General features: G+C 48.1%; 1 protein-coding gene across 4 annotated transcripts in view; it reads right to left on the bottom strand.

The window, feature by feature from the left end:
* Nucleotides 1-25,391, bottom strand: part of PRICKLE2 (prickle planar cell polarity protein 2) — a 103,001-nt gene that overhangs the window by 35,261 nt on the left and 42,349 nt on the right. The window contains exon 1 of one of the 4 annotated variants that reach the window (XM_074550458.1): nucleotides 22,306-22,461. The exons of 2 other annotated variants lie outside the window; for them this stretch is intronic. The gene's annotated coding sequence lies outside the window, so the exon portion shown is untranslated. Of the gene's footprint in view, nucleotides 1-6,898; nucleotides 7,539-22,305; nucleotides 22,462-25,391 lie in introns of those variants that run through there. One more of the 4 variants, XM_074550457.1, reaches the window with a different exon arrangement.

Here is a 25,391-nt window from a genome sequence, read left to right as displayed (position 1 = left end):
ACAATACTCAGTGTCCTAGGAGTGTCTTTCCACTTCTATGATCAGGTTTCCATGACTTCTTCACATAGGTCTCACTTACTCAACTTTATTTTATCATCTTCCAGCTCAGTATAATTAAAAATAATTCCCCATAGCAAAAATTTAATATCAGAATGTACATTTCAAATGCGAGATGAAATTGAAAAAAAACATTTTCCCCTGCTGCACTCAGAGCAGAGCAGCACAAAGCGAGACAACGCACGTGTCAGCGCTCGCCCGTGCCTGCAGTGACCACAGTGACAATGTGGGTGTCACAGAGGGAGCTGGTGGCTGTTGGAGGGGAGCAGGGCCATGGCTGGCAGCCTGCCTGGCTGCTCCTGCCAGCAGCAGCTCCTTAGGAAGTGCATCACAGGCTGCAGATGCTCACACATCCGTGTGTCACACACCTTACCCTGGACAAGGAGCTGCAGCCTTGTGGTGGCACCTCCTCCAAAGGGAAACCCATTAGCTTGGCTCTGGCCAAGCCTCACCACCACCAAAGCCTCAGCAACAACAACCTCTGCTGCCTGTGCAGCCTTGCACAACTTGAGCAGAGTGCAGGCAGCCAGGTTTTATTTAGCAAGAATAAATTAACACCAATCACTGTCTGGAAATCCCGTCTTCATTCATGAGCCTTTCCATCTTGCTCCCATCCCAGGTCTGCGAGCTTGTCTCAGGGAAGAATCAGAGATATCACCAGCACTGAGGAGAAAACAACGGAGCAAGGATGGCTGACAGCATGACTGGCTTTGAGCACAGAGGGTGAATAAAGGAGCTTTTAAGCTTGTGGGCAGGGAGGAAAGGCGAGCGGAGCCGGCGGCAGGCAGGCTGCTGCAGGAGGCACGGGCTGGGGAGCATCGGCAGGGCTGCTCTGCACAGAGCTGCACACAGAGCTGTCCTGTGCTGGGGCCACGGCGGCGGGAAGCAAATGGGGAGAAAAAGAACATTTCCTGGTGTCAGATTTAGCTGGAAAGGAGCCTGCCTTGAATTGACTTCACATGGTGCAAAGCAGCAACGTCTCAGAAACAGACTGAAAAATTTCTTCTCCTCAAGGCCAGCAAAGTTACAAGATGGATGTGTTTTATTTTGCATTGGCTGCTTTTTACATGGTGCTCCTGGCACAGTGGGCAAGTCCTCTCCTCAGAGGAGACTCTAAGCCCACTTCCAGTCATATCCCTACCCACACACTGGTGCAGGAGGAAGGTGTAAATAGATCCACCATCCCACGCCAGGTTTTTCTCTCTATAGATGAAAACAGGCACACAAGGGGAATCTTAAGGAAACAGGAACCCAACACACCAAGCAGAGAACATGGCTTCAAAGTACCTCTTGCTGGGATGCTGAAGTACACTTCCAGCTTTGGTTCACCTACGTGGATCTTGACACGAAGCCAACTGCCCTGTGAGGTCCCTGGGACGAGGCAGTCCCTGGTTGTACAACCCTGTTAGCAAAGCACAGCCTCTGCCATCTCTGGAGCCTCCCGCAGCCCTTTCATCTCAGCAACGGCACCAACAAAAAGCTAAACCATGCTGAAAGCACTAGTGCAGTGCAAGAGGCTCTGGAGAGAGCTGTGAGTGTGACCCCAGCTTTCTGAAGAGAGATGAGGTCTCCCTGCTGTGAAACACCAGCAGACTCCAATTTGGGAAAGCATGAGCAGAGCTGAAGAGTCAGGGAAGAGGTGGAGGGCAGCCTGTCACCATGGCAAAGGGGGTCCTTGCCAATAGTGTGTAGCTCCAGCAAAGGAGCCAGGTGAGCTGGGCTCTCCCAGGGAACAGCCTGCATGTCTGGCTTTTGGGATGGGACTCCCTAGGATGCTGAAGGCAACACACCCCTGCCTGCAGGAAAAGCTCCTGGCCACAGGGCTCTTCTCTTCCTGTTCAGTGCGTGGGCATGCAGAACATAATACAGCAAAAAGCACCAAGGCAAAGCTTCTCAAAGGCTGAGATCCACAAATATTCTGAGAAAGGGCAGAGCCCAACGCCTCCCAGCAACAGCAGAAAGGAAGGCAGAGTTTAAAATTGTGGCAGAAATGTTAGAATTCCTCTTGGACAAAGAAGGAACTCGGTAAACAGCCCTTATCACCCACCAGCGGGTGCTTATCTCTGCTTCTCACTTGTTTCTTCTGGGATGGAAATAAATGGGCTGTGTCAGGGAGCAGCTCCCTCTCCAGACAAAGCGAGCAGCCGGAATGCCACGGCCCTGCACGGCCATGGAGGCTTCTGCTGTGCTCCCTAATACAGGATTTGCATGCATTTGTGCACACATTAGCATGCAAGATTTGGAATCCCTCAAAAAGCAATTGTCTGCTCTGCTCAGATGGGGGGTGTAAATGCAGACGGACAATTCCCTTCTCACTTGGCTTAAGGCACACGTGGCAGCCTGATCTCCTTCCAGCACCCTGCCATCATTCTGACTGCAATAAGTCTTCTGGTCATCAGCCAGTACATCACAAAACCCCAAGACCTCTTGGAAAAGGGAGAGAAGATTCAGGATTTGGGGCAGCTCCTATGACCCCTGAGTCTCTTAAGGAGGGTGTCTTAATATCCCTGCCTGTTATCTCTGAGAGTTAATGAGGCATCTTCCCATCCCAAGTGAGCTCCAGCCATACAGACACGTTTTTCCAGACCCCACAAGAAGGGCAAATATTTACCTAAATGGAAAAATTAACAGTCCTTCACTGCCATAGGGAGAGCATGGGGAAACTGAGGCATGGAGCAACCACAAGCAGCACCCAGCTGTGGCTTCCCCATGCACTTCCTCACCATCAGAGGAGCCCCAAGCTTTTGTGCTTAAAACAGACAGTTCAGGCTGGCCTCTTTCTCCAACTTCTTTAACATGGTATGCTGCTAACAGTAGCCCCCATCCAGCTGCTGCCCATGGCCTCAGGACCCATGGATCTCAGTGACAAAGGGGCATCTCCCCAGATAAAACACTTCTGTAACTTCCTAGCTCTTCCAGTCACTGCAGCTGAAAAAACACCAACTTATCAGTGGGAATGAACTGCATAGATTCTGCGTTACCTGGGTTGAAAGGGAAGCTTTGCAAAAGCTTTTACCTGCCCACTGTGGTGCAGGAGGAGCTGAATTAGATGTGGGTACCAATAATAGCAGGAATTCAAAGTCTGAGGACAAGGTGCCCTTGGTGGCCTACAAGGACAGTCAAGGGATGCCAACATTCACTTGACACAACATGTTGTGGGAACAGCTGGCTTGACAGATCAACATCAGGTGGTAGCAACAGAGCTGGCAGAACAGTAATGCCAGGAAACCAAGGAAGAGAGAAATAATCCAGCAACCAAACTGGTTGCATCCTACAGATACAAGTCCCCCAGATCCCAAAGGCCATAGGAAAAGCACGAGTAGCTACCCATCCGCATGAAGGTCACATTAGGTGGGGAAACACTAAGAGGATGGAGGAATTGCAAATCAGACTCCTCTCTATTTTCCCCATCCATGTTCTTGTCTTCCCCCTCAATTTGCTCAGGGCAAACCAGCTTTCTTTACAGAATTGTTTTATTTGTAGTTCCCCCCTGACCCTTGCAACGCCCATAGCACCAGTTGTGAAGGTATCCAGGATGGCATTGAAGCTTTTATGACAAAGCCCATTTCTGCTCCTAGAAAAATTCTCCTCTCTAGCTGATTTGTCCATGTTTGGCCTCAGGCTGGAGACTAATTTTAATTTTAAAACTCATCCTTTACCAATGCAAAAGCTATTCTTGCTTAATTAAGAAAAATAAGAATAAAAAAAGAACTATCCCCAGTACTGCCAGCTGCAGCCAAATATGAGCAAAAGCAGCCTTTGAGGATTTTGTTCTGCTTCCACCATGAATCAGGACCATCCCTTTCCCCAGCAGGTAGAACACCTGCCTGTGGGTTTCCACTGCCCTGTTCCCAAACCACTGCTTCCCTGAGGAACAGCCTGGGGCTGCTCCCAATCCTGCTGTGCTCTGAGGCACCACACGGCAGAGAACAACCAGAGGCAGACCAGGAAATCAGAACAAAACACAACACAATGCACAACCCCCCCAGATTCCTCACCTGATGTATCTGGTGCCCTCTTAGGCAAACAAGGAATCAGAACCACAGACCAAAGCTGTGGCCAGACTTTTCAGCAACACCCCAGGATGAGAATGAAAACATGACCAATCTTTCCAGCCTGTGGCTGAACCACAGTGGGGGATCTGGGGTGCATCACAGGCCAGTTTGGAGAGCCCAGGTGCACCCCAGTGCTCTGCAGTGAACACAGACCCCTGCTTGGGCTCCAGTTTCTCCCTGTGAGCTGGGTAAGAGCAGCTGGGTGTTGAAACACCCTCTTGACCTGAGCCACAGTGCCAGGCTGCTCCCATGAGCCACAACCCCTGACACAAACTGTGAAAATTCTGATGCATAAAGATGAGATGGTTAAATTAAAGGATATTAATAACGCAGCAGCTCTCAGAAGAACCCTCAACTTGGATCTCTCAGGATATTTTGCAAAAGATTCAATAATTTTTTTTCATAATAGAGGTTAGACAGAAGTGGGCAAATTGCTACACCCATGTGAGCTGCAGATCAAGCAAAAGGGAGAGAGAGAAGAGGCAAAAGAAGCTGCAGTGAGCCCCAGCCTGCTGCCCAGCCATGCTACCAGAAGAAAAGGCATCCAACAGGCTGCTCCCTCACATCCAAGACGATGGAGGCAGTCTGCCAGCTCACAGGCTTACCGCTACTCTCAGCATATTTATATTAGGGCTGGTTTTTTCCCCTTAAAGGTCCAGCTCTCAGCATACAGAAACAATAATAACCACATATTTTTCCCCAGTCAGGGAGAAGAAATGCAAACCGCTAGTTTACAAGTTGAAGAGAAGAACAGGCTCAGCAGCAGCAGCAGTAATAACCCTGAAGCTGGTGGGCAAACAATGTTGAAGCCAAGCTTGTGACTATAAAAGGCAGAAGGTACAGGATGGGCAGATGCAGGGTTCTGGACACCCAGGAGGGTTTGGTGTCCCCCACGGCAGGACAACCCCAACCCCACGGATCCCAGAGACCAATGGGCCTCTGGCTGATGGGGATGGGAGACAGTGGAGGAGCAGGCACAGCAGGGCCCTGAGGAACTCTCCCTCTGGGCTCCCCATCCAAGAGCCAGGGTGGGTCTGTGTGACAAAGCCCTGCCCTACCCTGAGGGCTATCCTGTCAGATTTTAATGATAGCATTGGGTGGCTTTTCAGCCTAACAGGATGCAGAGCTGTATCACAGGAGGTCCTTTCTGCATTGTTATAAACTGAAGATGAAAATTCCAAGCCTGGGGTTCTAGCACCCTGGATCCAAACCCAGCTGTCCACTGAGAAACCCATCTCTGTTCAGCATGCAGATCTTCACTGTTTTCTCAAGTTTTAATAACTCTGGGCTCTCCATAGGCAGTATTTATCTTCCTGCCCCTCTCCTATCCCCATCCCATTCCAGGCTCCAAGCCCATCACTCCAGACTAGCTAAACTAAGTGAGTTCCCAGCGACCTGCCCCAGGGCTGCACACACTATTTTAAGGGCCTTCACTTGTATTTGCAGCATGACAAGCAGAAACCACGGGAAGCAGTAAACATGCTGCAATCCAAGCATCTCACAGGCCATACATCCTCAAGGAGAAAAACCTGGCTGATGGGCAAAGCGCTCAGAAGCAGGATGAGCTAGGCTGAAAATGGTAATTTATTTCAGAAGTTAAGGCTCAGACGGCGTCCCCCGAGGCAGGCAATACTGACCCGCATGTGAAAGCAAACACTGGCAGCCTGATCCGAGGCTGTGCTGGCTGAGCCCAGCCAGGCTGCCAGCAGCAAATGCGCAAGGCTGGGTCATTCTGTTAAGCCGAGTCTGGCTGGCGGAAAACACACAACGGGAGGAGATTAAAATGCGAAGCAAAATATAATCTTGTTAGCTGCAGACAGTTTTACTTTACAAATCTTTATCACAGGCTCAAGCCGGCACCCTTATAAACACAATGCAGTGATGCGAGACATGTAAGTGCTCCCACAGCAGGAGAAATAATCGCCAAATGAAAATAAGTCAGATAAGTTACAAGATAAGAGAGCTAAAACTGAAAGGATGACACTGCATCTGGTGCAAATAATTATTTTGGCATTATTCTGTCCAGCGCTAATCCTCAACTGCTCAAAGAGATTCAATCACTGTTTAGCACCGCCAAGGAATCATGACTAGAAAACAAAGAATAACTGGATTAAAATCTTTCCACGGTCACAGGTCATGTCTGTGTCACATCTGCTTAAAATGTTCCTTCAAGGGACAAGAAAAAAAGGAAATTGGACTTGAAAAGATTGCACTGAAAAACATAACCCCCAGGTTGCAGTTCTAGGTTGGTTTATAGTTTGCCATTCTGGCATGAACAACAAGGGCTTAGAAAGATTATTACTTTAAAACTTCCTATTCTCAGGAAGGCAAAACCACCAAAATAAACATCTGAACAGCAGCGTCCTCATTCACAGCCCCAGCCTCCACGCAGTCTGCTCAGAAAATGTGCAGAGAATCCAGGCTTCTAGGGGCTGCATTCACCACAGCAATACAATTAACACCGAGAAATGAAGATTTTTAAACTCCTATTAGAGCCAGCTGAGCCCTCCTGATTATTTTTAAAACGAGAACTCCATTACAATAGCATCAGCATTTCTCCCAGACTCCCTGCAGCTGCAGAAATACAATTTAACAATTAACCTTATACATCCATAAACACAGAGCACAGCAAAGGCTGGAAAAACAGCGCAGCCCCTCGCAGCTAACCGAGCAAAGTTAGCACTGCATGCATCCATGGAATGCTCCTCATTCCTCCTCCTCTACTTTCTATCCCTTCCAAAAACCCACGGCAAATGTGAAGCGGCTGGCCGAAGGCAGCTCCTTACCTGTTCCCGCTGGGATGGCAGCGCAGCAGGGAAGGCTCTATGAGCTGCCCAGCTGCCCTCGCTGTGCCCGGTGCCCGCGGGCTGCTCGCAGGACCAGCCGGAGCCCCGCGGTGCCACACAGCATCCCTCGCTCCGGCTCCGGGGCTCTGGGGAAGCCTTTCCGAGCAGGCACGTTCCGGCAGGAAAGCTGCCCTGGCAAACCGTGCCTTTCCTGCCCCGCGTCTGCAGCTCTCGCCTCAATTGCCTCGCTTAGAAATCCGGCTCCGGAGGGTCCCTCCCTCTCTGCTCCCAATGCGAGCGGCTCCAGCAGCTCCCCCCTGCAGCCTGCCTTTCTCCGAGTGACCCTCGGAGGTGGCGAGAGGATGTCCAATTTGCTCGCCGAGCGGAGGCATTAACGAGGAGCGATGCAGCCCATGGAGAATAATTGGCGGCGCGGGAGCGGCGCGGGGCTCTGCTGTTGCATTGCTCTCCTCTCCTGCATGTTAATGAGCAATGATGTCAGCAAGCCAAAGTCACCGCATCCCGCCCGGACCGCCACGGCCCGGCCACCCGCCCCTTTATTTACACGGAGATCAGCCCGCTCTCCCAAATCGATACATCCTCCAGGCTGTTTGGGCAATGGCAGAGCGGAAAAAAATCCTCCTCGCTCGCTTGCGTGTTTCACAGAGTTGGCTGCGCACCAGCAGGCTAAATTGAACGGTGTGAAGACATTAATTATCCTTCCTTTCTTATTTGATGCTGACCGAACCTCAACTTGCTGTCAAACTTCAGGTACCGCTTCTTAGGTACGCGGGCTATTAACGCAATGATCCGCTGGCTCCGAGCAACGCATCGTTTTTCCTGGCTTTCAATGCCCTCTCAATTATCTCCTACACTAGTTTGATTCCCTACTGGAATCAAACGCAGCATGCTTATGACCAGCAGGGCTAAATATTCTGGGGAATACAAGTTATTAGCGTGGCATTTCGGTCACTGCATATTTTAATACATTTTCTCCCACACGGCCAGCACAGATGAACGATTCACACCTTTTTATGTGTGTCTCAGGTGAGTACTGCGAGCCCCAGGAATACAGCACCTCAGCTGGGGATGCTAAGCCTCTTCCCCCTGTGCTTCCTTCCCCTTGGAATAGAAAACGCAGAGAAGGAGCTACGCTGCCAAATCCCTTCTGCTGCTCTTTAATTCCGTTGTTTGGGAATTTGGTGGTCACAGATGAATAATTCGAGTCATCTGGAGGACAGCATACTTCTCAGTTTTTAGCATTTGCAAAAAAGTGCGTGCAATTCAAAAAACTCGTTTCTTTGGACTCAAAAAACACGCACAGAAAGAAATAAAACTTTCCCAACACATAGCGTTTCTCGTTGAGGAATACACCTGGTCCAGGTAGCTGGACTCCAAACTGCAGATTGAGATGGAGATTGACATGCTCTTTAACCTCTGGGTGGGACCCCGAGACAAGAGACCATGAACTGCCAACCTTTGGGATAACAAAGGACATGAAGATGGGGGATGCCAGCCAGGTAAATGAACACTGAGAGACATTGCAGAACTGGGAATTGCCGACCTTTTGGATAACGAAGGAGTTGAAGACCACTGATGCTAGTGAGGTGGATGGACAGGAAAGTCACTGGGGGGAAAGGCTAGACTGGGAGAGGATAAAAGCCCACGAGTTCCTTTCTTGGTGGGTTCTCAGAGGCACCAACTTGGGCTACATTTGTGTTGCTGCTCTGGGAATAAATGGCTTTATGGAACAGGACATCTGAGACTGCTATGGGAAACCTGGGGCTGAACCAGTGAGGAAATCTGGTCTGGCTGTGAGTGGGGAAGCCAAGAGGGGCTCTAGGCTCACTGGAGCTGCTGCCATGAAGGGACTTCAGTCCCAGAAGTCAAAGTCTCTGGCCTTGGGAGTGGGACTGCCAGAGAGTCTCGTGAATGGTCAGAGTGGGAAGTTTCCTTAACATTCTCTTGCATGCTCCTGACTTCTGATGCCTGACTCCAGATTTCATAGCCCTTGATTTTGGCAATATTAGCTATGTTTACAGAACACAGAAGGATGCAGAAACTACAGCTGTGAGTCTTTCTGCAGCCTCAAATGCCTTAAATTGTTATTATTAAGGCTCATAAATTAGGTTTAATTACATGGAATTACACTCAAAATCTCAAGGATGAGATCTGCAGCTGGGACAAACCAGCCCAGCTCTAAGAGCCTCCCCAAGTTACTGAGCCAAGTGGGACAAACCAAGAATGTGCAGTGATCTGAACTCTCTTTTTTTCATTTATATTAAGTTTGAGCAGCAAGTTCAAGAGTTGAGCACTGACTCTTAGAGCATCCAGCCAGATCAGACCTTCCTTTCACAGAGCAGGAGCTTCTGCTAGAGATGGCTTAAGTGCTGAGGATGGTCTCCTTCAACTCCTCCAACTACAAAGAGCAATAGAACTTGTAGGAAAAATCTTCCCTGATCCTTCAGCTCCGTAAACTGGCCCATTTTGCCCCTTCCAGCCTGAATCATCGTTGCAGGCAGGCTGTCAATCTTGTCTCTCTGTGATTAATGTGCCATGGCCCCAAGATGATTTACTTTTCCTCTTACACTCAGAACATGTTAATTACAACACAAAGGGAATGAGACAAAACTGAATTGGGCAGAAGCAAACAAAGAAGCCTGCTTATAAAATGATAATATTGAGCAGAAATGCTGTAGAGCAGAAATTATGTGTGTTCCTTGGAAACATATCCCTCAAAGCACGCAGCAGTGACTCAGGACTACAAACAGCACAAGGAACACATCCTGCTCCACAGGACACGTCCTGTGGACACTCATTTTCACCCAAAATGAGTAAAAAATGTCTGAATTTATCAGCATTAACTTCCCAGGAGGAAAGGCCCTTTAGCTGCAAACACTTTGGAGCAAAGTCTCTATTTGTGCTCCAAGGGTCTCCATCAGCTGGCCTCACCCTCAGGGGAAAGGTTGGCAAGGCATGAGTGTCCAACCCCACACTTCTTGTACAACACCCTCTGTGCCACCATCTACAGCAGCTTCAATCACCCTGCACCAGCCTGACGTGATCCCACCCCAGGGCATGTGGCAGTGTCATCCCCACACAACCAACCACCCTAAAGGTGAGTTCTGCTTGGCTTTCTTGGTCAACTGATCATCTGCACAAAGGGATCATACCAGGAACTGAAAACCTTTCTGTCTAAGTTCATCCACAAAGATAAAATGGGTGTGCGAATCACAAATTGAAGTAAAAGATCAGTAAAAGACCAATGTCTGTAACACTTGAGCTGCAGGGCTAGCTGTGAGCAGAAGAGCTTTGTGCTTCCAAACAGCGTCTCTGATTGTCATCCCTCCTGACAGACCTCTTGTTCCGAAACTTGCAAATCTAAATATCCACAAAATCCAACGAACAGCCTCTTCTGAGACAGGAAATCAGATCAGAAGCTGTGTAACGTTTGGACACACAACTGTCTCAGGGAAATGGAAATGAGCCTTCCTGCTTTGAAAGCTGCCGGTTTGCTGGCAATTGCTCCATATTACCGTTACCCACTGTGAGGCTTGTGAAAAGGTCATGTGCTGGAATAACTCCAGAAGGCACACAAGATTTCTTGACGGATTCTGCACATTATGCAGGTGAAATGGGTGTTTCATTAGGCAGAAAGGAGAATACTGAGCTGGTGGGGCACATTATCAAAGGTTAGGTGAAGGACTTGCACCATTACAAGGATAGATGCTGACAACTGCCAGCAATGAAGCAAACGACCAGAAGTAAAAAGCTACTAAAATAAAGAAAGATCAAGAGCCAGAAGCCCCTGCTTCAATGCAGAGGTGTGAGACAGACAGCTCTGCCTGTAAATGTAGCACCATCTTTCTTCCCTTTGTTGCTAGCTTTAATGACAAAGAGCCAAGCCCAGTCAACTCTAAACTTTCTGCCATTTGCACAAACTCAGACCCATGGCTAATTTAACAAATCATTGCAGAGCCCATGTTTCATAAATGCTGTGTTTTATCACCTTGATGTATTGATTGTCTGTCAGTCAATAGAGTTCCACGTGACAATGTTGACTCTCCTGATGACAATGGGCTGCACAGCAGAGCCACACACAGCAACATCAGATTGGTGTCCCCAAGGTCACTGGGCTACTAACCTGATGAATGTCAGATCAAGTGGCCTTTCTGAATTATTTAGTGAACATCCTCTGCTGCAGCATAGCAGGGCACTGCACAGCACTGCTACAAAAGTCTTCAGACTCTGCCACCCCAAAATGCTGCCCACAGGGACGGAGACTGTCTCTTCTATGTCACACCCCACCAGCCTGTCCTGGACCAGGGGGGTTGCAGGTCCCCAGCACCACCGAGCCCATCCTGGCTCACAGCCACAGGCACGGTAATAGATTACTTTCCCATCGCTCCTTCTGACCACAGAAATGCAGAATTGGACACTACAGTGGTTTTTTCCTGCACTGTTCCCACACTCAGCCTGTAATTTGCAGAGCAATCCCCACTGGCAGAGGCAGTGCTCCCAGCCCAGTGCCAGCACAGGATGAGCCCAGCGTGGTCCCTGGGCACAAGGCAGTGACAAGCACCTGAACAACAGGCTGGAGAGAGCACAGCTTTGCAAACACTGGATGGGAAAAGCAAGATGACTGCAAAAGCTGTCAGCGACAGGGAAGGGAAATGACCCTATGTGGCAGGGTACAGCCCCACTCTGCCCAGCCAAACACCTGGCTCTTCAGGAGACACACAAGCATGTGCCCAAGGTATGGGGAAAGCTCCTTGGAGAATCTGAGTCATGAAATACAGGTCAGGACTTCAAATACAGATGAGCTTTGTTTTTTCTTTATTCTTTTTGAGCAAGGTAGCAAACGCTTCCTCACAGCTCTCAATGCTAGAAGCAGGGATGCCTTATCTCATATAAAAATGGGATAGACAGAGAGACCAGCATCAGACACAGATCATTAATCCCCAAACTTGGCCTCCTCCACTTCTCCTCAGGGTTGCCATTTGTACCTTCCTGTGGCTGCTGCCTGAGACCAACCACAACAGAGCCAGTCCTCCGGCTGTCACCACTGCCATTTTGGCATAGCCACCGGTAAGGATCTGTGCTGTCAGTCTGCAAGGAGGAATTCAGTTTTTAAAACACCACGGAGCCCAGCAGTAGCTGACACAGAAGAGGAGGTACAGCCCATACACACTGCAGCTGATTCTGGAGGCAATTTTCTGTGTTTCCTACCCACTCACCCAGAGAGACAGGCCTGGCCCTGGCTGGTACCCTGTGGTGCACAGCCAGAGCTGGACAGTGAGGTGTGGCCATGAGCTTACACTATGCTGCCCATGTCCTCTGGCAGCACTGAACCACACAAATGCAGGGATGATCAGCACAGTGTTGTTGTTGCCCTGCATTTGAGCATTGCACTGAGCATCACTGCCTGGTACCCCAATAATCCCCTCCTTGGCAGGGCACCCCAAAAGGATCCTCACCCCCTGACCGTCCCTACCCCAGCACTGCACACCCCAGGGTGACACACAGAGCACACCAACAACAGGGTTTCATCAATCACTATCTCTTCCTCTCTCTCTTTTTTTTTTTAATCACCTTAATGTAAGAAGCTTTAGAGAGCTTAACACAATAAGGCTTTCATAGCCTCCAGCTTCCACTCGGCACTAATATGTTTTTTACTTTTATATGTTGAAATCAAATTTGTAACTGAATGTGAACAATCCAGATGCACCCGTGGTTTTCTCCCCTTTGCTAGCCTGATAGGCTTCTCATCTCAAGACTTTAATTGTGTCCTTTAATGATGTCTACAAAAGCCTCATTAAAGCAGTCTATCGTAATTTAAGCTAAATAAACTCAACACAGCTATTTTTGTAATCATATCTTTTTCTTGGGGTCTTTCCACAAACAATAAAGTGTCACTGAAAATACATTACAAAAGAAATGCATAAATCTTCAGCTTATCTGGTGGTATGTTGTCCAAAGATCTAAACCTTTGATCAGCAACAAATTAATTTTCCATTTACACAAAACAGAAGATGTATTTTCAGGATAACCAACTCACCCTGCAAGCCTGCACTGACATGTGCCTTGGCAGCAGCTCAGGACTCCCTCGCTGCCGCCCTTCTCACTGCCTGACACTGTCAGGGTCGCTGTCACATCAGATGATTTTTATTTTATTTTTTGGCTTCAAACCTGTCTAACAGGGTGTTTCGGGTCAGTGGTTATGTACTGAGGATTTCTTGCCTTAAGTCACTGAGCTCTCCTCTGCACTAGTCATGCACAGCCTGGCCCCACCACCAAAGCTGTGCATTCCCCAGGACCAGGGGAATTGACCATCTCCATGCTCAGAGGCCAGCCTTGAGCCAGCCCAAGTGACACAAGCCTGGTTTTTACCTCCTTAAACCACACTGTGCACATCTTCCCTGGCTGCCAGCAGGATTTCAGTGCTTCCCTCACTTTGGCTGGCACCACATGAGCCCCTGCTCCCTGTCAGGTCCTGCAGGGCTGCACAAACCTCTGTCCTGACACCAGCACAGGTCTGAGATGGTCATGCTTTACTCCCACCCTGGAGACACAGAGCCAGCTACGAGAAAAGACCTCTTTGCTGCTTGCACCCAGACTCTGTTAAATGCACAGGGTGGAGGCAAATTCAGCACATTTTTGGATGCAGCCAATTTTCTCATATGATGTCAGAGAGGGAATCATGCATGCTGGGTCATGAACAAGAAGGGGCTTGCAATGTCTTCAAGTCTTAAATTTCCCAGTGTATCTGCAAGCACAGGGAGATCAGATATGGTCAGGAATGCACCTGGCTCCTCACCTCCCAACAGAGCAGTGGGAAGAAATGTGCCCAAATGGGTTTTTATTTCACAGCTGAGAACATGAAGTGGCCCTGGATGATACAAAACCAGCTAGTGCCAGCAGATGGACTAGCACGTGCTGTTTCAGTACACCCCAAATTCTAAAAGACTTCTTCAATCAAGCCAACCTTGATTTTAAAATAACCCTCCAAAACACAGAAAACAATAAAATTCTGAAAAGTGGCATCTCTATTTAAGCTTGGGTGGTTTCTCAGCCCCAGCCCTCGTAGGATCATGGCCCAGTGCCCTTCCTGGAATGCACAGAGGGTCATCCTGTCTTAGGCAATGGCAAGGTTCCCAGCCTGGCTGTCCCACTGGCTGAAGCTGGATAGAGCTCCAGTATCCTCCAGACAGCCTGGCAAGTGCACACACATGACAGGAGATGTTTGCTATTCTTCCCTTTGTTTTAATTAGTAATAACAACTTGTTATCGTGGCTTGACATTTGTTCATACTTAGGAATAAATTGCTTCCTTGAATGATATGCTGAGATTACAACAGGCTTTCTGTGTTTCTGTTGGTTTTAGTAGCTCATAACAAACCATGAAATTCATTACTCTTGCCACAAGCACCCATGAGATGTGCCAACCAGGGTGTGATTAATACACAGCTCAACTCATGGAAATTAAAAGGTTTTAATGTTGCCTGCAAGAAGTCCAGGGTTTGAAATTTTATACAGCTGAATTACAGAAAAAGAGAATCCCAGATGCAAGCCACTGCATTGTTTTATCTGCCTCAGGACTCAACATTAAAGTCAGAGTAAAAATAATTCACTAAATATTAATTAAGTGTGTAATTTGGACAGCCTTTTAAGTGATAAGCCTTCTGGCCTGCAAGTTACTTCATTCTCATCTGTTTTTAACTGCTTTGAAGCTATTAAAAGGATGGTATTTAACAGCAAAACTTCCCTGCTACAATATAATTCGTCAAAGCATTCTCACTGAAAGGAATCACTAGAGAACACTGTGCCTCACCATCCTTAATGGGAATGGGCTGTCAGTCATACTCCAGTCCCATCTCTCCATGCCGTGTCAAGCCTTGTACATCAAACCCAATACACAAATCGCCAGCTCCATCAAGATCATTAGAGCTGCTCAGCCCGTCAGGGAAAGGTCAGCGCGTCACTGCCTGCTCCAAACACAGCATCAATCACAGCCCTCATCAAAGGCAGCCTCAGCAGCAGCTGGAAACCTGCATCCCTTCCTCCTGCAGCAGCCTGTCATCCCCTGAACCTTCTTCTCTTCTTGTACAACACGGCCAGGCTTTTATCTTATCATCATCTGTAGGGAAATGCAACTCCATAGTCTGCTCTGGGAACAGGGGGATCAGCACCTGCAGGGAGGGATTAAGGCTGTATCAGGACAGGGCTGGCCAGAAACGTGGCCACTGATTCCAACCCTGGCTCCCTCCTCCACGGGGTCCCACAGTGTCCCCTGGATGGGCCCAGTGCAGGCAGTGTCACTAGAGCATCCCTTCTCACTGTGCCAGACCAGACCCACACACCTGGGAACAGTCCTAGGAAGGCTCAAAGCCACCCTGTAAGATGCTGTTGTTTCCATCACAGCCACACTGAGACATGGCTTGCAGAGAGACCACATTACCCTGCCAGGCTGCTGCTGGCCTTCCAGGAGCCTGAGCCTCAACTGTGGGGTTTATGTGAGCCCATGGGGGCATCCTGCCCACAGCTCAAGCACCAGGAGGGACAGAGAAACCCAATTGCTGGCAATTAACAGGGGACACCAGCATTATTGAATGCTATGGCTCCCTCCAGCCACTGCTCATTAAACATGATCAAACTACAGGCCATTTCTTCCTCTTTTTTCTCCTACCAAGCTCTGTCAAACATGCAGCATTATCTTCAGAGGGCAAAGCAAAGATGTTTGCTAATCAAGAGCAGACTAAGTACACCAGCCTTTTAGAAGCAGCCATTGCTGCTGGACACTTAGTGAGTCCCATTGTTTTGTGGCTCATGCAGCTTCTTTGGAAGCTGAGCTTCTTTGGGCTGTTCTGCAAAGCCAGCACCTTGTGACAAGGCATAACCCCTCCCCAGGGAAATAAAAAACAGGTGGGCATCCAAGGAGTGGGGCTTTCTTTCTGCTGAGTGTTTAACTTACAGTGTCTCCTTGCAACGAAACAACAGCAGTTTGGGGTCAGCTCAGCAGCTGACTGAAGGCAGGGTTAGCCAGGCTCCTGCAGCAGAGGGTTGAAGCCATTTCTGGAAAAGCCTGGATGGGTTAAAGCTGGGAACCTTCCTGTAGCATGCCCTGACTGGAGGGGACTGCTCTGACCAGTAGGTAGCTGGTTGCACTGGTACAGGGCAAAAAGAAAAAAAGTAGGAAGAAAATTCTCTTCCCTCCATCTCAAGCAAGCTGGCATGCTCCAGACCAGGGTGGCTCACCCAGCTGTGAGTTTCAGAAATGTAGAATTGCAGAGTAAGGGCAACACCTCCCCTTTCCATGGCCTTAATTCAAGGCAAACAGCTCAACCCCCAAACCCCTTCTCTCTACAAACTGAGACCATTCCCTGGCGTCAGTACGGAGGAGCAGAGGGGGAGCACCATCAGGCTCTGTGGGGCAATGAGCACTTCAAACCTATCTCAAAGGGATGAGCAACCATGGATGGCCAGCCCGACAGACGGGGGAGGAGAAGGGGAGCTCAGATAGCAGCGAGACGATTGTAATTAGTGTAATAAGCAGTAATTGCTGCCCAACAGCTGCCCTGCCCTCCCTGAGCTCTGCTGCACGCACCAGCACCAACCATGGCCGAGGATTTTGACACTTGCTGCACTCTGAATGTCTCTGCTGTGAAAAGAGTTCTGACTTTGATAGTTTGCATTCCACACAAGACACAGAGCAGAGCACGTCCGTGCTTTTCCAGCCTCTCCACCTCCACCTGAGTGAGCAGCACCGTGTGCTGACAGAAGGGACATGAAATTAGGTTTAGTTTTGATGTCAACTATGATTTTGCCTCTGACTTTGACCAAAATATTGTTTCCTCTATGTTGAAGCAAACCTGCCATACTCAACTTTCTGAAGTGCCTGAAGCCCCAGAGATAAGCTATTCTACACAAAATGGCAAAGATGACAAATACAATTTTCAGTGGATATATACGACCATCCTCCACTGATGGATATTTGTCTGATGTCCTTCCCTGACACATCTTTAAGGTAAATTCTCTTGAAGCACAACAAAGTTGGCAGTGAGCATATAGCACAGAAAAAACTTCCACCAGTTTTAGGGGCAGGATCAACATCCACAGTCAGCACAAGGGTTGCAAATCTGCTGATGTGAGGACCTAAATTGCAAAAATATGCTGTGGCTTAGACCCAGACTAATTCTGAGTAATTTCTGGTGCTCAAGCTCCAGGAGGGAATGCTCTTCTCACTTCCTCTCTGCTATCCCTTGGTCTAATGGAGGTGGTCAGGGGAAGCAGTCAGATCCTCAGGGTATCTGCATATTTTGGCAGTAGTTAAGGATTCAGTTCCCAATGATTTTTAGTGAGTGTTAAGACACTCACTAAAGTATCTACTGTGAATATGTTTGGAGGTATGAGCTCTAAGCTCTTCAAGAAAGGGACCGTTTCCTGCAGTTCTTAAGAAAATAAGAGTATGAAGAACAAATAAGGACAAGCTCAGAGAGCAGAAAATATTTATACTGAGTAAATTTAACCCCTCATGAAAGGAAGAAGCCAAGGCTGGGTGGGAGAGTTCAGGAATAACTGCAACCAGGAGGTTTGCTGAATGTTCCCTGAATGGCCAGTAGGCAGTGAAAAGTCAGAGGCAAATTAATCAAAGCTATCTACGTAGGGTGCCACAAGGCATCACTTCATGCAGAGTGAAAAACAGGACAAAGCAGAGGCTGAGGCCCAGTGAGAGCTCTGTGCGCTGCACACCTGGCACACACCACACCACTGTCCTGACTGCCACCAGGATCTCCTTTCTCATACAAAGGACAGGGGAAAGGGATCAGGAAGCCAAGGGCACCGCTACAGCCAGACCTTTCACTTGCTGCTCTGCTGAATGGTTCCAGTGGAAATCAATGGGGGTTTCAAGTACATAAATGGATCACAGAGACATCCACATTGAATCCATTTGCTAATTAGTCAAGATTAACATTTATTTTATCCAACAGGCATTCAGGTCAAGGAGGTAATTCTTTCTCTGTATGTCCCTTTTACACTTGTTAAAAAGTCGGACAAAGCTGTCTCTTGATGACAGAAATCCTAAAAGGAACTTTTTCTCCACCAGAGGAGGTGCCTGTGGGCATAGCCTGATCTGGGCATGTCACTTGCTGTGGCTGGACAGGGCCAGCATCATGGACCTTCAGCCCCTAATCCCAAATCTGGCAGATCTGTGCAACCACTGCAGCTTTTGACACGAGCCTGAGGCCCGTCTTGGGCTCACAGTGCTGAGCCCAAGAACAAAGCATCCTAAAATTTAACACAAGACTCTGTGTCATCTCAAAGGGAAATTTAAACCCTCAGGCTGCTACTGCTTCATACTTCCATTAACACTGTGGGAAATCTCATACACTTTGCTGGGATCCTGTATCTCAGGATGCAATGGCCAGCAAGTGAAAGTATTTCAACCATTTAAATAGCTTCACTTAACAAATATAAGAAGCACTTTTGATTTATAGCACCAGAGTAATTTGATACCTTCTATGCTGTTAATGAAGCAAGCATTAATAGCATTTTATCATCAGTTCTAATCTTCCTGGCATCATTTCATGCCCACAGAAAACTCACTCTGTAACTCGGTACCTACAGCTCGTGTTGGATGAGGCCCTGGCCACAGCTGGTTTCCAGCACTCTGAGAACTCAATCTCTGCTAATCCCAGCCCTTTACATCAACTCAGAGCAATCTAAAAAGGAGACACATGAAGTCACTTAGGCTTATCTCTCTAATTGCCTGCCTGCAATCCAGGGGTTCAGTGTCAGCCACTTGCACTCTCATAAGACACGGCAGCCAGAAAAATCCGACCTAAAATATTCACCACAAGCATTTTGAGAAGGGTAAGTGAAACTACCAAAATCCTGCTCACTGCTGCAGCTCCAAATGCACTGCCAGCTACGAGGGACACATCTGGAAACAAAGGCAGCGTTCATGCCTTCCCTCTGCTGCAGCCCTTCCAGGTCTGTGGCTGTGCAACACAGACTCCAATTCTCTCAGCAGCTTTCTTGAACTGCCCTGTGCCAACAGAGTGAAAATGTTAATGAATACTGTCCCATAAATACTTAATGCACATTTTCCTGCGAGTCCTGCTGTGATTAAATAGCCACCTCATTACTCAGTACCATCTTTCTTTCTTTTTTGTCTTTGCATGAAATACCAAGAGTTGAAACTATAACCACACAATTGAACTGCTGGAAACATCATTGCATAAACCAACACCAACAGGGCAAAATCCAAACACAGATTTCCAAGGAATGCAAAGAGAAATCGAACGCTGTTAAGAGCAAATATTTCCTCTCAGCTACCTCCTCCCAGGATCAGCAGAGAAGAAAAGCAGAGGGGACAAGCCTGCAATATATTTTCTTCTTGAGTCTAGCTTATTTGGTTTTACTGTCTTTTTCCACTGCATTTGGAGGTCCTTGTGACAATGGAGGTCCACTGCAGGTATCCTGTGGATACATGGATCCCTGGGTACCACTCTGGGGCTGGCTCTGCTCGGACACCAACTCCTGAACAGCTGCAACAGGAACTCTGCTGTTCTCCCCCATCTGCAGCTTGGAGGGTGTCCGTGATTTGTTCAAGGTTACACAAGCAACCCAGGACAGACATGTAAGGGAACATGGATCACCCAGAGGCATTGCTATAGCAGTGACCATGCTGTCCAGAGCACAGCTGACCACAAGATCCACCACGCCTGCTTGCACAACATCATGACAATCATTTAGGAATCACGACATAGAAATATAAGGATATTGTTTTCTGGACTACTGGAATTCCTGTATTTGAGTCCTTCCCACCAACCCTCAGCTTTTTCACAAACCAACCCAAAAGCTGCAATTCCCCTGGGATACCCAAGACCACAAGAGCAACACTGAGAGCCCAGAGTCAGCCCAGTTGGCAGCACTGGGGCTGGGGGTTTGTGTGCGCTGCCAAACGTGACACGTGGGATTTCCAGCACTGCCATCCAAGCAGGTCCCAGCTGGGGTGAGTGCTGGTGCTGGATACACGTCTGTGCTGCTCCCTGTGGTTTTGCTCTGCCTTTCACACAGGCCATGGGAAACGTTTCCTCTGACAGAGGAAAGTCGTACAGCCCAAATTCACGCCAAACGGCTAAAAATGTAGAAGAATCAAAGGGCTAAAGCTTGTGTACGTCAGAACTTTTGGTAATTCCTCCCAAATACATAATTTTTTGGCACAGATGCTTCAATGTAACCAAAGGGCAAGCATTTAGATCCATTTTAGCTGGGAGAGTCCCAGCTCTTGTCCCTCTGATTTAAATATGGAAGCAGGCTCATTACGCAATACGTGTTTCAGCGAGTTCTGCAGCAGGGAGAGTGTGAAGCTAAGGCTAACGAAGGGAATATCATTAAAGTAATAAACAGTACTAAAGCAGGAACAAATAGACTGAAGCACAGGCTGCTGCCACACGTATCACAAGGAGTCTCCAAAGAGAAAGAGACTCCATTTGAGTCTCTTTGAGATGCAGGAAAAAGCTCAGCAGAGGATGGCGTGTGGGGAATACTGGTGAGGAGCTGGTGCCAGCTGGAGAGGCTGCTTTTGAAGTGCTGTGTGGAGACAGTGGGCAGCCAACACAGTGCCATGTGCTAATGCATGGGAAATGTAAAGACTACGGGTGATTAAAAGGTGCTTTATCCCCTTCAGAACAGATCCTGAAACACAACCCCAGCCTCAGGCCAGCTAATACACACAAACGGGGCTTTTAAAGGACCACTTCAACTCATTTTGTTTGTCTGCATGACACAGATGCCAGAAATAAATGCACATCTACATCTCATTTCAAATTCATGCTGCCAGGAGAGTCAGCCCACAAGAAGCACCAGCATCTCCTGGAGTCGGAACCGCACATGACGGCACATTTCCACTGCCATCCTTCAAAAGAGGAAAAAAAAAAGAACTTTTCCCCCTTCTCTGGGTGAGCAAATGGAGTAATTTAAGGTGTAAGTAGATGAAGTAGCTAATTAAGGAAATAACCGATAACTTAAATCAAGATCATTAGAGGAAGCAGCATGTTGCTGCCATTACTTAAATGGCAGCTGAGCTAAAACATGCTCACTCAACCTGAGATTTCAAAATCCACAGTAAGCCTGATCCACACAGGGAGAGCTTCCCATATCACCCCTCTACGGGGGCCAAAGCCACTAAGGAAAACACTCAAACCTCCTGGTAATTTCCTACAGTCTGAACATTTAATCATCCCCAGCCACCACCATAAAAATCCCAAGTGAATGATTCACATGTTGAGAGAAATTTGCAATAAGCAGCAGCAGCAGGGTCTTCTGCCCTAAGAAGCAGCCCCCGCCTGGTTTTGGCAGTGGGGAGAACAAACCCTCTGCAGAAATAAATTCAAATACGTTGGGCCATATGAATTTTGCTTCTGGCATCTTGTGCTGACTGTACTCCTCAGCCAGCTGCTCCGAGGATGGACTCTGAGATTTCTCTACCCACCCCCAAGGGGTGTTTGCACACCAGTGCCACATCTCTCACTAATTATTCCACCAGTTGCACAGACAAAACATCTGCTGAAGGAGGGAAGGAATCCTAAAGTACACAAATAATTTGCACTGCCTAAACAAAGGCAAATAGAGGATGCTGTTAAACCCCCACCCCCCTGGCTAGCAAACAGACCCAGGAGCTCTGCCCACAGGCTGCGGCTTCCTCTGCCTTCTCCAGCAGGAATGAATCCTTGTTTCCAACCAAAACCGCAGTTTGTTACTAACACAGCCTCCTTCTGTTTAATTCCTAAATTATCCTAAAGCAACTGAATTCGGCAAGTTGATTAAGTACTTGAAACACTTTGTTTCCTTCAAAAGAAGCTTTTGTTTTGCCTGAAAGAAAATTGGAGTTTTTCTCCTGAATTCATATTAACAAAGGCATAAGAAATCCAACATCCCAAAGTTAAAAAACCCCTTTATCCTGCATTAAACACAGCTGCCAAAGACCCAAAATCCGCATTCTGTCATTCCGCACATATCCTTGCAACAGCTGAGAAGACACACAGCAGGTCTGGAAACTCAGAGCTGAAGATAAGCTGCAGCCTCCCGCGGGGTTTTACTCTTCATGGGTTTTAAAGAGAGCGAAAACGCAGGAGCAGCTCAGGGACTGGCGACACAAGTCATGTCTGCATCAAGGAAAAGTTTTACTGTGTCCGGGTACTCAGCCAAATATTAGGACAGAGCACAGCCCTGCTCCAGTGCCTGGCCCCGACAGCCCCTGGGCTCTGCCTGCAAAGGGAACCGATGCTCACAAAGGCAGGCAGAACCAGAGCTGAAAGAGAAAACCATCTCCTAACGCAAACATTTGCAGAGCATTCAAGCCTCTCATACTTTCAGACGCTGTAAACGTGGCACGTTACTTACCCCGGCTAAGCAGGCGTTCATTCACAGGCTGGAAGAGCCCCACGGAAGGGGTGAGGACAGAGGCAAGGAGCGGCAGGACAGACCCTGGAGCATCCTCGGAGCCGGGGCTGCCTATGCCCTGCCAGCAGCTGCGGTCATCTGGGAAGGGCAGAGCTGCCCCGGCTGCCGGAGCGACGCCCACCGCAGCTTGAGCTTATTGGTGAAAACCCTAAACCCCGATCCAATCCTGTCCCTTCACCCAAATGTAGTTCTCTGCAGAGGCAACATCCTTCCCGGTTTTGACTAGCGGTATGAAAGCAAAGTTACCTTGCCAATGTATAAATCACACCAAGAGAAGCAATAAAAAACCACCTCCACGCTCAAATTTATTTCACCTCTTTCTGACAAAAAAAGTTCCTTATTTACTTACTAACAGCCATGTGAGAGTATTGAAGAAAGCTGGCAACGCTCAGCCTGTATCACCAGATCAAAACTCAGTATGGTAAATAGCAGGATGCCAATAAAAGCACTGTTTGTAAGAAAGCCTACCAGTGCTCCTGTCACATCTGGGGCAGGATTGTAACACGTACAGAGAAGGTTTGCAGAAACCATCAGCACATGGGTCCTGAAGTTATAGTGAATTTCACAAAGGCAACTGAATCATAAAGGTAACTGAATCATAAAGTGCTGCTGGCAAACAGCCTGGCTGGCCAAAACATATGGTTTGCTTTCTATTTTTCAGCCTGGTACAGACATTGACTGCAGAGACACATCTTTCTCTGCCATACACACACCTAGATGCTTGACCCTGATTGACACTCTGGCTGCACTGGTTCTGTGTTTCTGCTCTCAGAAAGCACAGGGCTACAGGCAGCGACCTGGAAACCTGCATTCATTTGCAAACAACCAACAGGCAGGGATAAAAGCCTCTCGTGCAACTGCACATTGCTGCACTCACTTACAGATGTGCAACCCTGGAGCAGCTCCAGAGCGTGGGCTGGCATCTGGGTGACCTCTGAATGTGCTCACACAGCTCCTCCAAGCGAGGGGGAAGCAGTGGTCTGCACACCAGGTGTCCCGGCAGACAGGCAGCAAATCCAGATGTGGGCAAGCTGCCCCAGCCCTAGCACAGGCTGGGGATTCAATGAGGTCTATTCATGGAGGAGAGAGCAGGGCTTCCAGGAACACAGAGGAAGCATTTCGGAGGGGTATTCCCATTGCAAGCCCAAGAAGCCTCTTTGCATTCTAACCCCACCACCATTGCAAGCTAAAATATAGAAGTAATCAAAATGTACATTAAAAGAAGAACTTAGAACTTGGCAGTGTTAATCTAAGAAACATTCCACTGGGGAGCGGGGCTGGAAGAGCACTGGCAGCCTCGGGGAGGGCTGAGCCTGGCTCTCCAGGAACAAAAGCAGCTCACAAACCAGGTTTGCCACGTGAGAGCCTAATTAGAGACCGAAGCCCACACAGCAAACAGACAGACTACAGAGGAAATTGGAGCCTAATTTACATGGAGAACGATTACTTACTGCAACCAATTAGTGTCAAGCTGACTGACAGACTACCCAAAATATATTCTCCCCACCCTCCCCTGCAAGTCTGAGTTTTCCCCACTGTGTCATTTAACCTGGGTTGTGTGGTAGGTGAGCAGTAACACCTCAGCACTAGACATGGGACAGCAGACAGGGACCTTCTGAGCTTCCCCACAACAAACACACAGTTAAAGCCACCTTTGTGCCACCTGGTGCCAGCCTCAGCTGAGCCAGAGACAGCACCATCAGAGATCAGTGTAATGTACTTTTTCCCCTGGTCTTAAATCCTTGAATGACATCCTGAAGATCCCAAAATTTATTCTTTTGGAAAGGTGCTCACCCTTTCCTGAGCATGTATTCTGCATGGGGGCTTTCACACCCTCATGGGCTCCCACACAGTAAAACTTTAGGTAAAGGCTGTGTCCACACAGAGAAACTGCTCCTTGGCTGGCACAGCATAGGGGTGCCCATGGTGCCATCAGTGCCTGTGCTGGGCAAGGACACCACCCTCATTCAGGGCATTTCTCTTCAGCTGCCCTGGAAGAGGAGTACATCATCATGCTTCCCAAAGTACAAACCTGCTGCTAGTTCTGCATAAAACTGCCCCTCCTCCCTATCAACTAGTACCCAAACTGATAAGCAGACTTTAAAAACTCCTGAAGTGCACTCATGGAACTGAGCAAATGCCATTTACCTTCCTTTTACTGTTACAAAAGAAACAACTCATTCTAGCATCATTTTTCCATTCCCAGCACCACACTCATTATTAACAGGACTGACTAATTGCTGTCCTCTCTTCCACACCCTGGCACATGCATTCGGAATGCACAATGACAACAGCATTTCAATGCAACTTGCTGTGTTATTCTTCACAAATTCCTAAGTGTGGTCTGTCTGAGCAGCCTGTCTGACTACTCATCAGAGAGCTCTTGAGTACACACACTCAGGCACACAACGACCACATTCTGGATATTTGAGACCAGATAATCAGCCCTTCCTTTGAGAAACACCAATATAAAGCATATTTAATGACTTTATGAGTCTTCTGCATGGATGAGATAAACATTTTTTAATCTCTGTAGGCTGCATGGATATATGACATTTTAAACACAGGTTATCCTAAAAAGAAAACTTGGAGGAAATGCTTGGTGGAGTTTATGTAGTAGCTGTTTGCTAATATTTGCAGATAGTCAGGACCTCAGATGGGGTAAAACATCAGCAGGAATCCTTTGAATTTCACTTCACATCAACGGTGCTAAATTAACTTACACAACAGAAGTCCCATCAAGAGAGGTAATGCAGGATCATCCCACCTGGGTGTCCTTTGGATACAGACACCAGAAAGGTTGCAAATCCTGGCAGCTCTAGTCTCTCTCTTCGCTGAATTAATAGCCTTTGTTAGTTACCAAGTGGATGCAATGAAAATGCATGTGTGCTGATGCTCCTGAGAATTAGGCTGTTAATCTGGTGTTTGTGCTCCTGGAGTTTATCTCCTCCACACCTCCCTTCTCCCCAGGGAATGGCCTTGCTGCCACTTTATCTGCAGCTCTAAGGACAACACACACTGCTTCA

This window comes from Zonotrichia albicollis, chromosome 12 (assembly GCF_047830755.1).
Source record: "Zonotrichia albicollis isolate bZonAlb1 chromosome 12, bZonAlb1.hap1, whole genome shotgun sequence".
Classification (NCBI taxonomy): Eukaryota; Metazoa; Chordata; class Aves; order Passeriformes; family Passerellidae; genus Zonotrichia; species Zonotrichia albicollis.
This window is presented reverse-complemented; position numbering and strand designations above follow the sequence as displayed.